Source organism: Chenopodium album, chromosome 26, assembly GCF_948465745.1.
Source record: "Chenopodium album chromosome 26, dcCheAlbu1.1, whole genome shotgun sequence".
Taxonomy (NCBI): domain Eukaryota; kingdom Viridiplantae; phylum Streptophyta; class Magnoliopsida; order Caryophyllales; family Amaranthaceae; genus Chenopodium; species Chenopodium album.
In genome coordinates, this window is record NC_137859.1 from 30,810,715 (window position 1) to 30,822,987 (window position 12,273).

Sequence of the window (12,273 nt, forward strand, 5' to 3'; positions counted from 1 at the left end):
CAAATTAAATGAACTGAAAACAGTAATTATTCATCTATTTTGTATGTAGTTTTTCCCTTTCTAATGCTTTTATTAATTACATATTGATAAGTTTTTTTTTCTGTTGTGAGATTATTGGGAGAAAATTTCTGCGAGGTGAGATCTGTACGACACTGGTGCTGTGTGATTTGAATGAATCTAGGAATGATGTGTTGTCAGAATTAGAGAAGTTCAATGAAAAGAAGAAAGATCCTGCTTATTGCCAGGAAATTGAAATGAGAAGAAAGGATGCAATTGCTGCAAAGAAGAAGAAAGATAATGAAGAAAGAAAAATGGCAGCTGAAGTAGAAGCAAAGGCAGAGGCAGACAAAGAGAATCCCAAAGGAAAAAGGGCAAAAAAGAAGACAGACAAGTACACTCCTTCTAAAGGGTGAAATGATTGTTAGAAGCAAAGGTTGATTAGGTCTAGGAGTATTTTTTGAACAATGAAAAAACTTAATGTTTGTGCATATACATCAAGTTAAATGATGTAATTAAACTTAGTGGATAGTTTTTGGTTCTTTTGGAATACTGATGTATGTGCATACATTAAGTAATTTGAAAGGTTCTTGTGTATGTTTTTTTGGGGTCACTTTTGTGCATAAAAAGGGTTACTTTGTGGCATAAAAAGGGTTACTTTTTTATTTGATAAGGTATACTTTTTTGGGTAGATAGGGTAACTTTTATGCATGAAAAGGGTAACTTTTATTGACCAAAGGGGTAACTTTTATTACCAGAAAGAGTAACTATTAACAAAGAAAAGGTTGATTTAGTGGATAGAAAGGATAAGGTATACTTTTTTGGATAGATAGGGTAACTTTTATGCGTGAAAAGGGTAACTTTTATTGACAAAAGGGGTAACTTTTATTACCAGAAAGGGTAACTTTTAGTGGATATAAAGGATAACTTTTATGCATGAAAAGGGTCACTTTTATTCACGAAAAGGGTTACTTTTATACGTTAAAAGGGTAACATAAGTTGATGTTTCCAAGAATTAAACATCTGCTAATAAAAGTGTCAATCACATTTTCATTAAACTTGTCATAGAGTAAAAAAACAAAAGAAAAATAGTTTAACAATACAAGGTATATTAATTTCGAAAAAAAAAATGTTCTAAAAAAGATCTTAAAAGAGTCGTAAGTTAGGTGTCTTAAATCCAAATTCTGAATTTGGAGGTGGCAGTGCTGGTTTTCTTTTTCTCTTGCTTTTTTCAAGTCCTCCTTTTGCTCTCTTGCTTCTTCCTTTTGTTACAGCCCTTTTAGGATCAAGTATTTGTGGTACACTTGTGCTTGTACTCGATGCTGAAGAAACGTCAGTATTGCTTTGAGTGCTGTCTGCCACATCAGGAATGTTAGAAGCAGCTTCTGCACTTTCTTTCTGAGCAGCAATAGCAAGTAAGTCTTCCACCATTTTAAGACTGTTTCTGAAGCTTTCTTCCATAAATGCTCTTGTGTCTTCATTTTCTTGACTTTTTAAGATTAGATTGTAGAATTTCCTCATCATTGTTTGCCTCCATGGAATATATTGCTGTTTAGGATCCTGATTCTTCAACCTATCCCATGCCTCTGTTTTTGCAAACTTAGTCCATCTTTTTGAAACATACTTATCTGGTATTCTTGTTACTGAAGGCAAATGTAGAATTCTGATGCAATGATAACATAACCATCCAGATGCTTCAAAATTTTTGCAAGTGCACCATACAGTCTAGCTCTCATATATATAGTTTAGTTGATGTGCAGACCATGGCTTGTCTTCTAGTGTTACTTGATAAAGTAGGCATTCTTCATTACTGCCTAACATCTGAACAGTTGTTGCCATAGAGTATCCAAACTCCTCTTCAAAATCTCTAAAGAGTGATAAAGTGAAAACCTGTACATCAAAATCATGTAGGTTCATTTAAATTGCCATATATTAGGTGTAATTTATGTAGTTGTCAGTTAACTTTTTACCTGTGTAGCATGCTTTAGCATTCCAGAGAGAGGCAATGAAGTGAATGCTATTGACTTGCTACAGGTAAACTCATCATATTTCTCTGTGCTTCTCCAACGATTGGTTGTCTTCTTAAATATGGTATAAAATTCTGTCAAAGTAGTTGCTTTACTTGCTCTGAATCCTATAGCATGATTAGTGCTTTCACTCCTTTGTGACGATAAGATTCCTGCTGAAAAGAAATCTCTACTAAGGGCAGGACACCATTTGTCTTTCAACTGATACACTCTTTTGTACCAAGAGTGTTCTGTCAACTCATATTTCTGCAACATTGCCTGCCACTTTTCTTCGAATTCTTGTTTTGTCACACACATCTTTAAGCACTGGTTGAATGCAAATTTGAATTCTTTGTCTTTTTTAAGAGCTCCAAATCTGGTTATGGCATTTTGCTCCAAATGCCATATACAAAGTCTATGCCTTGTATTAGGAATCACCTGCATTGAAAATAAAGGGGTCACTTTATGCTGTTAAAAGGGTTACTTTATGCACTAAAAAGGATAACGTTATGCAGATAATTAAAAGGGTAACTTTTATGTGAAAAGAAAAACTTTATTGTCAAATCTCAAATTTGTAAGATGTCAATATAAATCTTTTACCTCCAGAATTGCATTTGCCATTGCTTGGTCCTGGTAAGTGAATATTGAAGTTGGTTTTCTATCCTCCATAGCTTTGAAGAAGGTTTGTAATAACCACACAAATGAATCTGTCGTTTCATCCCCAATAAAGCACATGCAAACATACAATTATGCCAGTGGTTATTTATGCCAACAAATGGAGCACATATAAGATTATATCTGTTGGTTCTGTATGTTGTATCAAAGACAAGAACATCTCCATATATCCTATAGTCTTCTAGCATCATTGAATCTCTCCAAAAGATATTGCAAATTCTTCCTTCTTTGTCAAACTTCACTCTAAAAAAGAAGTTTGGATCCTCTGATTGTTCTTGACTTAAAATGTTCACTAAAGTTTGAGCATCTCCAGCCTCAATTTGTTCCATTCTTAACCTTGAGCAGAAATTCAGGTGATCTACAACACTATGGCCTACATGCTGTTCTCCTCCAGCCTCTGTAGCCATGTAATAGTAAGTGTCCATTGTAGTTAAACCTGAAGATTTCATTGTTTTGATTGCTTCAGCTTTTTCCTCTGTCATTTTTCTTTCAGAACGATGCAAATAATGCCACTGTGGCTTTGTTAGCTCGTGGTTATGCTGAATAACATGAGACACCACCTCAAACTGTCCTTCTTTATTCACTTTTGCTCTTATGCATGCCTTGCAATTTGATCTTGTAATGGCTACTTGTCTTGGCTTTCTTGCTTTTACATTTACATCCTCTTCATCAACCATTTCAACTAACTTTGTTTTCTTCTGACCTGAATGTCTCTTTCCCTTAGCAGAACACACATAGTTTTTCTCAGTTACTATTTTTGTGTGTTGTTTGAATCTAGTTGTATGTTTTCTTATTGAAAACCCCAGTATAGCAGCATGTTTTTCATACAATTCCAAAATTTCTTCAAAAGTTTCTCTTACCACACCAACAAATGATCCTCTAAGATCTAAACCAGAAGTATCAATTGGATTTGTATCTGTTATTTAATACAAACAAATCAGATAATAACCACAGCCAGCATAAAAAAAGGGTAACATTCGTGTGAAAATAGGGTAACTTTTATGCATGAAAAAGGTAACATTTAGGCATTCAAAGGGTTACTTTTTGCATACAATTTGAATTTTCAGCATACAATCTGAGTGTAACATTTGTGCATAAATAGGGTCACTTTTAAGCATGAAAAGGGTAACATTTAGACATTCAAAGGGTTACTTTTTGCATACAATCTGAATTTTCAGCATACAATCTGAGTGTAACATTTGTGCATAAATAGGGTCACTTTTAAGCATGAAAAGGGTAACATTTAGGCATTCAAAGGGTTACTTTTTGCATGCAATCTCAAAAGTTCTGCATTCAATCTGAGGGTAACATTTAGGCATAAATAGGGTCACGTTTATGCATAAAAAGGGTAACAATTATGTGTTCAAAGGGTTCTTTTTTGCATACAATCTCAAAAAATTATAGAAATTACCTTCAGTTGTATTTGTTTTGGTTGTTTGTTCTGAATTTGAATCAATTGATTTATCAGGAACCACTTGATTTTCAGCATTGTGTATTGCGTCTTCTGCATTCTCAATTGCTTCATTTGCATTATCAATTGCTTCATCTGCATTGTCTGGATGGTTGAATATTGGTACGAATTCATCTCCAAAACAATAAGTTTCTTCTTCTTCTATAATCGATCGATTTGAATCGATTTCAAATTCAGTCTCAACTTGCCTCTGTTTTTGTAGCAATTCGTGAATGAGATTGCTGCAATTTGTTGTATCGAAAGTCGAATTCTCCATTGATGATCGATTTCTGCAATTTGTAAGTTTTCTCACCTTTTTTCTCCTCGATTGATGATCGAATTCTTCTATTTGTGCGTTTTCTCACCTTTTTTCTCCTCGATTGATGATCGATTTCTGCAATTTTTGCGTTTTCTAACCTTTTTTCTCCTCGATTGATGATCGTTTTCTGCAATTTTTGCGATTTCTCACTTTCTCTCTCCTCAATGGATGATTGAGAGCTGCGTTTTCTCACTTTCTCTCTCCTCCATTGTTGTTCTGCGTTTTTTTGATTTTTAGGTATAAAATTCCGCGATTTTAAAAAAAAAAACAATAAATAAGTTGCACGTGAGAAAAACCCGATGTATAGTAAAAATACTGTACACCGGGTACATGCAAATGGAATTGTTGCAAGTAAGAAGAAGTAACAACTTAAACATAGCAATAATATAAAAAGGAATCAATAGCCAAAAAGGGGCAAAGCAATGCAATAAACAAAAGCCATGGTATCTAGCTAGCCAACCAACCAAAAAAGAGATCGTTGGTGATCAAAAAGTGATGTCAAGGTATCTATAATTCTACAATACAAGTAGTAGCATATAACAATTAACAAGCTCTAGAATAAAAGGGAGGATGCTTTGCTTTGCTTTGCATTAAGTCAGTTCAAAATACTTGCCTTACGTGCTTCCCATATCCTAACTAAATTAGCTTCTTCAAATAAATTTATTATTATAAATATAATTTAATTTAATTTATTAATTTAATAAATAATTATTTAAATTTTATTTGTTTACTCTAAGAATCTCTAGCTACTTACTCCACGCTATCTCCTCAATTAGAGGCTTAGAGAAAATCCTTCGCACCTCGATCACCGGCCTAGTGGATTTTGTTTGGTTTTTTTAATTGGGTTTGGTTTAATTTTTTAATTATCAAGTGATCATTATATGATATGTATACGAAACACGTTCTATAACCTAGTTATTAGTTAGGTACACATAATTAAATTAGCAAAGTCTAGTTAGTTTAATTTTTAATTAAACGGATTCATTGTTTGTAGCAAATAGTAACCTACGTATTCATTGGAGTATTCCATATATTTTTTTCCATTTTTTTGGTAGTGCAAATTATAAAGTTACAAAAAGCACATAACATTGAGATACAACTATACAAGATTTGATCTCAACTTGCTGCATTAGTACAACCCTCAAGACTTTAAAAAAGAATTAAATAAGTGAATTCCCAAGCTTCAAGATGGAAATTTAAGTCTAAGGTCATATGTGTGAGTGTGACGATTTAGTAAGAATAGGATAGAGACAAATTTTACCGACATTTTGGACATCTGACCCGAAAACTTGATTTATTAAACTGGATTGTGTATTATTATTTAGATTGAATTGTTATTTTTTAAGTAAAAGTTTTGTGTAGAACGGACTCACGTGAGTCCGGTCATACAAACAAGGAAAAAAAAATTTGAGGAAAAAATAATCTTGATGGTCAGAAATTAGATAATAATAGTCAGATAAATAATAGTCAGAAATTAGATTATAATGGTCAGAATTTAGATAATAATAGTCAAACATTAGATTATAATGGTCAGAAATTAAATTATAAATATCAGATTTTAGATAATATTGGTCAAGTATTAGATAATATTGATAAGATATTAAAGTATATTGGTCAGATAAAAAAAAACCAAGCACCCATCCTATTAACTCCTCACCTGTAGTACCGTCCACCACTCGCTGAAGAAATCAAAGAAGAAGGAGCTAACACTGTTGTATAAGATACTGAAATTGCTTGGAGTAAGATAAAAGTATTATCGGGAAAGAGTCTTGGAAAATCTTGAGGAATTATGTGTAGAAGCTAGACTACTGATCTGAAGTCGTCAGACCATGAAAACATTACGAAATACTTCCGTTATTGGATTGATGATGACCAGAAAGTCGTCAACATGATTACTGAATTTTTTTTTTCCGGAAATCTGACAGACTACAACAGAGATAATCTTGTAGAAAATACAGCGATCAAGAATTGATATAGACAGATTTTAAGCGAGTTACATTATCTTCATACTCATAAACCGGATTCACGTGAGTCCGTTCTACACACAACCTTCTCTTTAAGTAATCGGATGACACGAATTGAATACTTTTTCATAACTTAGCTTTGTGATTTTAGTTGTCAAATTCATAGCTCAATCTAACTACTGATTTTAGTTTTTTTTCATCTTTTGAATTAGAAAACTGATTTAAGATATGTCTACATAAATGATCGATTCATTCAATCAAAACAATTTTATTTATTTTCTTATAATTGTTATAATCATATACGTATAAGCTATAGCATAATAAACTTCAAAAAAAATAACTAACACATACTAGGCAATATAGCTTCAGTGACTTCAAGAAGTTAGATCAGCCTGAGTTGCAAGCATAAGATCATCAGAAGATAAATAGTCTTCAAACTAAAGCTTGAAGTGTATTATGACGTTGACGCACAAGCAAGAGTACTTCTAGATGAGTAACTAACATAAACTATCATTTAGGTCACCTTCAATCAACTTTCATTGTCATGGTCGGTTTCAACAAGATAAATGAAGTAAATTGAGTGATGAAAAACACTATATGTAGTATTTCTTTTCTTCAAGAATGTCATTGTTTTTTTCTCTACATACTTAAAGAAATATTTTTTTTCTATTATTTACGTCGTTATATATATATATATATATATATATTAATATATCTTTATTATGAACAATATCAGAATGGATTTATTGAATATTTTTTTTCACAATTTTACAATAGATGTATCATTAATTTTAGGGGGAAAAAAATAATGTTGGCCCACGATCTTAAGTTCTTAACCATTAAGTCAAGACCTCACTGGAAATTAAACATAAATCGGTACATGGTAGCTACACAAGAAAATAAGGGATGGAAAATTGCCTTAAAATTGAAGTCCAAATTAAATTGTATTTGGAGGGATGAGATGGAGGAATCTTTAAGTAGGGCACACCTTATTAAAATAACTAATGCACTATATTTAGCAATCACAATTAGTAAGCATTATCATTTTATTAAGGTACAATTAATCATGGAGCAGTTGATTATTATTAAGAGAACTAGCTTGCTAGCTAGCTATAGTGAGATAATATCATAGTCCAGCCATTACGTAGGGAACTTCCTACGGATACTTTGCGATAATAAGTCAACCATTCACAAATAAGCTATAATAATTAATTAAGTTGATCATGATTAACCATTACTTAAATTTATTTATATGATAACAATAATCATTTGAGTAGTAGCGTAATACAAGCTAAGTAATTTAAGTAAAAAAATTTAAGATATAGTTTAGTGTTGAAGTCATGACATGCATCAACGTCTTTCATGTTCCCTTACAGGATGTTGAAAAATCATCAATAGTTCATGCATGTATAAGTAGCCGTCCAAGATATCAAAATAACACATAATTTAAAACCCTCCATCTAGAAAGAAAGGTCAAGTATTCTACAAAATATTTTAAGATATCTATTTTATAATGTCACATGCTCTAAAATAAAAAAATAAAAAATAAAAAAATTATTTATTACGTGTTGAGATTTCAAAAATATATTTTAAGTTATAGAATCGTTTGAAGAGAGGAAGTGTTTTAAGTACATTATATTAGTGAAATCATTATAGATGGTTAATTTCAATAAAGGACTAATTTAAGATCATATTACTAATATTACACGAAAAGCAAAATAAATTAATTTTTAAAAATCATGAAGGTTGTGAAAAAGCATTGAATCTAATAATTACCCATAATCTTTCAAACTTAGTAAATAATTGTATATGTGACACAAAAACATGCATGAAATTAAAGTTCAATAATATGTAATGCTAACTATAATTCTATGTAGTTAAACATGCATTTTCATTGTTTGTAAGCATGATTAATATACGTACATGATATTTTATTCATAGATTTTACCTGCGCCAAAAATAGATTTTAAAGTCAACTAATGACTTAAAATGTGAAAATTTAATCATACACCCGGGTGTACCATGAGCATGGTACACCCGGTGAATATACATGAGTAGTAAAAACGCAGAAAGAACATTGTGTTCAAATGCGATGTACACGAGTAAGAAAAAAGAGATTCAAAATGATTTCTCCTTAATTTAAGGAATTGATTTGTTATTGATATCTTTTTATTTATGGAATTGATTTATTATTTTACCTTCCATATTACTTGTGATAAACTAAGAGAGAGAAATTGAGTTCATAGAGGGAAACCATGGTAAATTTTGAATTTAAAGTGGTTTAATATTATTATTATTACGGAGTTGATTTTATCATTTCGATGAATCATCTAATTGAATGATGTAATTGACGAATTCGTTGTTGATATAAAGGTATTTTCAATATTTTTCATATTTTTTTTTTTTCTGTTTTGGTGTTATTTTTTAAGGTTGAAGATGATGTTCTTCGTATTCTAATGAATGTTTTTTTTATCATTTTTTAACTGCAATGAAATATGCTTTAATTTTTAGTCAGATCAGTATGTTCTTTGAGTTTAAACTATATGTTCTTTACCTTACAAACAATGTTTTTTAAGTATACTACATATATATTAATCATGTTCTTTGGGTATAATTATACAAATTATGTTCTTTTTACTTGTATAATATGTTCATATATTTTGAATTTTGGATTTTTGAAATTTAAAAAATAAATTTTGAATTATATTTGTGTGAATAATAATTTTAGATGGAGAAATTCTTGATATCTGAATATTTAGAAATGATTTGACATTAAATTATTGGTAAAAATCGATTAATAATTATCTTTCACCTTTTTTTAAAATCGTTTCTCATAAATTACTATGTTCTTTGTATTTCAGTTATATGTTCTTCTATTAATCCATGATGTTCTTTATAATCATATTTTATGTTCTTCCCGCTTTAATACGAGTGTACCATGCGCATGGTACACCTGGGTGTACGAACCACCAATTGCTTAAAATGATGTAATTGTCAAATTGTTTTAGTATATACTTGACAAATACGTATAAGAGTATATCCCTTCTGTTATACAGTAGTGATGGTAGCATAATATCAAGTGATCGGTGCAACATGAATAAGAGACATTCTAATTTAATTTTTTATTGTAAGTTGTACACTTGTACGTAATCATTTAACTTGCAAAATTATTATAGCTGTTTTTTGATTATTACTTTGTACTAGTTGAGCGGATATACTGTTTGAGAGACCTTACTCTTCGCAGAGGTCCATCTTTATATAATTTTATAATCACAAAGTTGGTAATAAAAAAATAAAGTACTGAGCATATACTTTTAAAGTTGGTGCAATTGTGCAACATTATTTACTAAGTATTTTATGTTATTTACTAATATTTTTGTAGTAAAATATATTAATATTCTGTTAACTTAGGGTGAATTGAGTCAAACTAAACTAAACTGAACTAAGGGCCTGTTTACATTTATTGAACTGAGCTGAACTGAACTGAACTGATTGGAGCTGAACTGAACTGAATTGAACTATGTTGAGCTGAAAGAATATTTTTTGAGAGAGGTAAATTAAGAGCTGAACTGAACTGATTAGAGCTGAACTGAAATTAAACAAATGTGAACAGGCCTTAAACTAAACTAAACTGAGCTAAACTAAACTGAACTAAAGTGAGCTGAACTAAATTGTTTATGAGAGAAGGAAATTAGGAATAGGAATTGAACTGAACTGAACTGAGCTAAACTGAACTGAATTGAACTAAAATTAAGATGAAGTGAATAGGCCGCTTCTTAATATTTTTGTAGTACTGGACCGAGAGAAATACGAGTATAACACATTAACACGTTGATGGGGTCATGGGGTCATACGAATGTTACCTTAAATAGAAGCGTAAAAATCTAAAAGTACTCTATATTATTATTGATGGAATTATTAAAAAGAGAAAAGTTTATAATGTACTGTATATATTTTAACATAGATGTAGAGTAGTGTAAGAAGTTAATGTATAAGGAGTACTAATTAATACGAGTAGCACCCTTCCAAAAAAAAAAAAAAAAAAAAAAAAAAAACGAGTAGCAAGAGTGAAATAACTATTATGAAATAAATAAAATTTCTTAAAAGTAAAATGAATTAAGGAAAAATGCAAAACCATAATATAAAAAATTGTTCTTATGAAAGTAAATAAACTGTGTCACGTGATACTCTCCGATATCAGAAATATATCACATCATCCATTCAAATATGAACATGTTTTCATGACGACAAAAGTAGCAATGATAATAATGTGTCTAATCAAGACCAAGAAGAAATTTATAAGAAGTGGTATCATCCTAATTATCTATCAAGAAGTACTTCCCCTCAAAAAATCTATCAAGAAGTATAGTTTCAAACTTAACTCAAATTTATTTAACTAAAATTGAATTAACCTACCTATCCAATTACTTCCTCCGTTTCTTTTTACTTGCAACACAGCCTTGTGGCACGTGTTTTGAGGTTGGGTTTATGTAATGTAAACAGATAAATTATTCATTATAATTTTTACAAATGATACTTAACTATATTCTAATCTTCGTGTAAAAATTATATTGATAAAATCGCTCGTTTACCCTCACTAATCATCTCTTAAAAATGCTTGCCAAAAGGTGTGTTGCAAGTAAAAGAAAACGGAGGAAGTATTACTTATGCTCAAACGACATATTGTTCAGGCCACACACTAGTTTATTAACGGTACAACTAAAGTCGGATCAGAGTAAGGAAGTACTGAAGTAGAGAAGATTGGAGAGATAAGAAAGTAGATTTGAGGGAGTAAAATACTAAAATTAGCACACAGTAGTTGCTTGTATCACAAGAAGCAGTTAATTAAATAAATCACCGATAATCCTCAACTGTGGTAGAAGCTAATGATTGGAAAAGCTGATTGTCAGAAATAATTGACCAGAAAACCGGCGTAATTTTTGGGTTATGGAGTGAACACCTTAATATTAACATTATTAATATAGTGAGTGAGCCCATAATTAATAATTATAAAAAAAAAAAAAAAATTAATATTAATATTAATGTCTCAAATGAGTAAGTCATCACACATGAGCTGTCGTATCAAGTGTATAAAGCATAACAACACTAATAAATTACACTTGTCCTTAATTAAAGATCTTATATTTCTAATTTTAAATCTAAGATTTATAATTGTACTCCGTATAATATATGTTTGGTTAAGCTAATATGCTAAGCTTAATATAAAATTAGCTATGTAACTAAAAAGGACTCGGTTTATTGCGACTTTATGTTGTATCACTTGTATGATTAACATGGGATTATGAAGCTAATTAGATTCAATTATATTGCATGTTATGCATTATGTTGTATTATGAGGCAATCATGAACATTTTGTTTGATTAGGATGAAAGAAAGTGGAAAGAGGTGAAGGAGAATTTTAATACGAATAAATTTAATAAGATTTGATGATAAGAAAGTGGCCGGTGGCTTTAGAAAATCTATGCCCTTTGTATGAAATTAGTAGACAAGTTAATTAAATACTTATTCAATTTCCTTCTAGAAATACTTGTCTAACTTACAATAAAGTTAAAGATTTTCAACTTACCGTCTAAAATAAAAAAACTCGTATAATATTGTCAAGTGGTTTTAAGATGAACCTTAACATTATGCTCTTTTAGGGCCTGTTCATATTTACTGAACTGAGCTGAACTGAACTGATTGGAGCTGAACTGAACTGAACTGAACTGATTGGAACTGAACTGAACTGAATTGAGCTGAAATGAATATTTTATGTGAGAGGGAAATTAAGAGCTGAACTGAACTGAACTGAACTGAACTGATTGGAACTGAACTGAACTGAACTGATTGGAGCTGAACTGA